Here is a 4008-nt window from a genome sequence, read left to right on the forward strand (position 1 = left end):
AGCCTAGACAGGATCTGTCTCCTTGATAACATGCTCACAGAAAACAGGAATGAAATAGGTCTTTGGCTTCCAAGTTATATTCATCTTTGGGATCTTTCACAAATTCTTCTTATTGACAAAACTGGACTTCCACATAGAATCTTCACTGTAGGATAGAACAACCATCTTTCAGTTTTACATTATTGACTTCACAGAATTTCATTTAGGAAAGCAGGTGGAGTTGAGGAGAAGTAGATCAATCTTCTATATTCAACTGAAAGGATGTTTAGTAAACATTGAAGCTTATGTTTTGCAAAGACCAATGTACTATTTGCATAATAAACGCATTCCTCAATTATGTGCATTATCTGTGTCTTATCTTATGGATAGCCTACGATTTTCTTTTTTTCTGTGTTGACTTTACTGTTGGAAAAAAGATCTTTCTTTATTAGTTGCAAGTGACCTGGAATGTAGCTATCACTATGATGACTTCGGTAGAGGGAAGCAATGAGTAGAATTTCAGAGCTTTTTATGGTACAGAAGTTGGAACAGGAAAAAAGATGAATCTTGTTGGAAAATTTCAGACTTATTCTATATTTCGTAAGAAACCAGCAGAAGTATTGAGAATTTGATCTTTTTAATAGTTATTTTAGAGAAGCCAAACTAATAGTGTGCTAACCAAATAGTGAAAGAAAACAGTTTTAGAGTTCCAGAAGAAGTAGTGTTAATGATATACACTAAACTAGCAACAGTATTAAATTGACATGTAAGCTTTTCATGTTTTTAAATAAAAAATAACTCCAGTGTCCCTTAGTCAAGTAATTGTGAAAAATTTATTTATAGAATAAGAAGAAACATTTACCTCATAAATAACTTTTTGTTCTGAAAAAATATTTTTATCTGGGATCTATGTCAGTTATCTGAAACAGCTTTTTTTTTAAAAAAAAAAATCTACTCACTTTCAATATTAAGGTTTTTTTTTTCCAGAATGAAGTAACAGTTTAAATAATTACCAGAATTATGTGTAAATGAACATCATGTGTAAATAAAATTATGTGTAAATGAATATTCAGACAAAACATCACTGTTAACAAGTAGCTGAGAAATATTTTGCAATTTATATAATAAATATATCTGTCTTTAGGTTAACAGGCACCATCTTGATAACAGAAAACATTTTTTAAAAACCAATAAATAAACATTAAAGAAAACAAGGTGTTTATATCTGAAATATGATACAGCCTTAAATGTTTTTCTTCATATAGCACCCAAATTTTCAAACTGTCTAGGTTTCTGAAAATATAACTCTTCCCTTAAATCATTAAAATAGCACCCAAGAAAAAGATCAATTGAAGACAGAATTTATAATCTATATTCATAATTTTCCATTCAATAAATATCAACTACCAATTTGTTAAAAGTCAATGGATTGTATACATGCAATCTGTTAATGGTGAGAGTCTGAAGTACATGCATTTAAAAGTCACTCTCCTGACAGGACTGAAGACACTGCGTCTCTGGTGCGAACCTGAAAACTACCAAGCCTGTCAGCTGCTCTGCCTTGTGTACTTCCACCGACACTCTAACCCTTCCATCTAAATACCCATTCAGTTTCCGAGTTAGTTGTTGTTGTTGTTTTGTTCTTGGTAGTTTTGTTTGTTTGTTTGTTTTTCTAAATACATTTAGTAATATCCCAACACAAAAGACTGATAATAATCCTTGGTAAACAAGGAAATCCAGCAAAGCCTAAACCCACAGCTTTGTTCCCAAAGTGTGGCAACAGATTAGAAAACGGAGAAAGCCATCAATGGCCCTCATTCACACAGTCTAAGTGCTCCTGAGAGCCCACGACCCTACCGGCTGTGAATTTGTTAATGTAATCCTGAAGAAAGTGGCAACGGATTTTGAAGACAAATATCAGAGAATAAGTCTTTGATTGATAATTTTTCTATTTATTTCTGCCAAGACAACTGAAAACACGAAAGCCTTCTCATCAGAGAAGTTAACATAGATGTCAGTTTCCTTTTCCTGTTTTTCTTTCTCTTCTTCATGTGTTTTGGCAGATGTACTTTTAGGTATCCCTCTTCCTCATCTGATATGATCTGAATGGCTCTTACTTCGAGATCTCTTTCTGTTTTCTAAATCTTTATTTACTGTAGAATTTATCTTCTCTTGTCTAAATCTCTTTGTTTGTCTCCTCTTGGCCTCGCGCTTGTTTACTGTAGATGCTGGTGATGTCTCTGAATGTTTTGCGTTTAGCAGTTTTCTGCTAATAAATATGTAACCACAGGGACATGATTTACGTGCAGCAGGAATCTGTTGGTCGCACTCGGGGCACGATTTGGTGGTCATATTCACTTTCTTGACTCCAGCTGAGACATGCTCCCCTCCTGAGCAGCTGTGGAAGCAGCGCAGTAGCTCCTGACACAGCTTTCTACAAGATTCAGATATAGGTCCTACAGCATGTTTTATAGCTAGATATCAATCTTTGAAGAATGATTTGGTTTTAAGTTGAATTGAAATAGAATATCAGATTATGTTAGTTACAAAAGGTAAATTTCTATTTTGGTTCCCTTTGCTCCCATATCTACTGTTTCTAGATGGAAAATATTGCTGCCTTATAGATTTAACTTAAGAATGTTTTCATTTTAGTCCCAACTAGATTGGAAGTTCAAAGCCTGAAGTCTTAGAAATTCTTTTAAATTATGTGGTTAGTGAAAGTCAGTTGATAAGCTAGTTATAGTTCATTCAATTTCCTCGAAAGAGTTATTTCTGTGTGTGGTACATTTCTCTTTCATTAGATGATTTTTGCTGTTATTCATTACCCTTTGAATGCTACTGTCATTGTTATCAAAGTAGAGACTATGTTCTAGAGTTGGAAATATACATGCTAGGTACGTATTACTACTCTCAAATACAGTCAGATGATTACTTATGTCCAAGAGAGTCAAAATGGAAGCTTGCCTTATTGAACAGCTTTCTTGGATTGTATTTCCTACAAGGAGAACCCGAAACATCACTGAAGGACACATTTCCTAAGGTAATGCTATTTGCATAAAACAAATATAATGGCAAAAATTAAGTAGAACAAAAATGACAATTGGCAGAGGTGTGGAGTGCTAGGGAATAAGGCAGTTAGTCCCATGAACAGGAGGTGAACTCTGTACCTTTAGCTGTCACACTCATAGGAATTGGTGGATGGGTAAACTGAGATAGGGACTGTCAACTACTACACTATTGCACTCAACAAGGAAAGAGGCTGTATTATTGCAAAGATCTCATTGAGTGTGATAGTTTTACACTCCTTGCATAATCTACTACGAGAAAAGCATTCACAGACAACTGTGGAAAGAGCAACTAAGGCTCGTCATTTTATCTAGTGAAACCATAAAATCCATATATGAGACTCCATAGAGGGCTAGGTTTAGCCTTAGGCAAACCGTAGCCAATCAGTATATTGACCAATAATCCATATGGTAAGACCACCTTCAAGGGCCAATCTAGCCTGGTCAGATTACTGAATTGGAATACTGAAGTAGGCAATGTTGGGAGAAGTTAAAAAAAAATAAATCAGAGCTGAAATGATGATTGAATGTAGAGCCTAAAGTTTTGCAAAAAGCAAACACCATAAGAGAGTGGCACCTGTAAGTAGAACAAAGGGAATTAACAAGAACCGCATATGAGAAATTTTCTGGAGAAATAGAGATGGCATACACAGAAAGAAGAGAAAGAGTTAGAACTCAAGACCAAAGAACTACAAAGTCTTAGTTCTGGGGTGTGTTGTTTCCATTTGTTCTGTGCTTGCAAATATTCAGAAGAATGTGCTCAGAGGATACCAAGCTAGAAAAAAAATATAACAAATTGCTATTGAGAAAATGTAAATATTGTTATTTGTATTGTCTTGCTTTACCTATCATTGAATGTGCCCTTTATTCTAGAAAGTTCTCTGTTAATTGAGTTGAAAACTGCTGGAGGTCAGAATGCTTCCACAACCACAATTTTTAAACATTAATAGTTGAGGATAATCTC

At 34.6% G+C, this 4008-nt stretch overlaps 1 pseudogene; it reads right to left on the reverse strand.

Moving 5' to 3' along the window:
• Positions 1–1896: 1896 nt before the first annotated feature.
• On the reverse strand, positions 1897–2824 carry LOC114620972 (annotated as a pseudogene).
• Between the last annotated feature and the right edge of the window lie 1184 nt (positions 2825–4008).

This window comes from Grammomys surdaster, unplaced genomic scaffold (assembly GCF_004785775.1).
Source record: "Grammomys surdaster isolate TR1022 unplaced genomic scaffold, NIH_TR_1.0 63, whole genome shotgun sequence".
NCBI classification, from domain to species: domain Eukaryota; kingdom Metazoa; phylum Chordata; class Mammalia; order Rodentia; family Muridae; genus Grammomys; species Grammomys surdaster.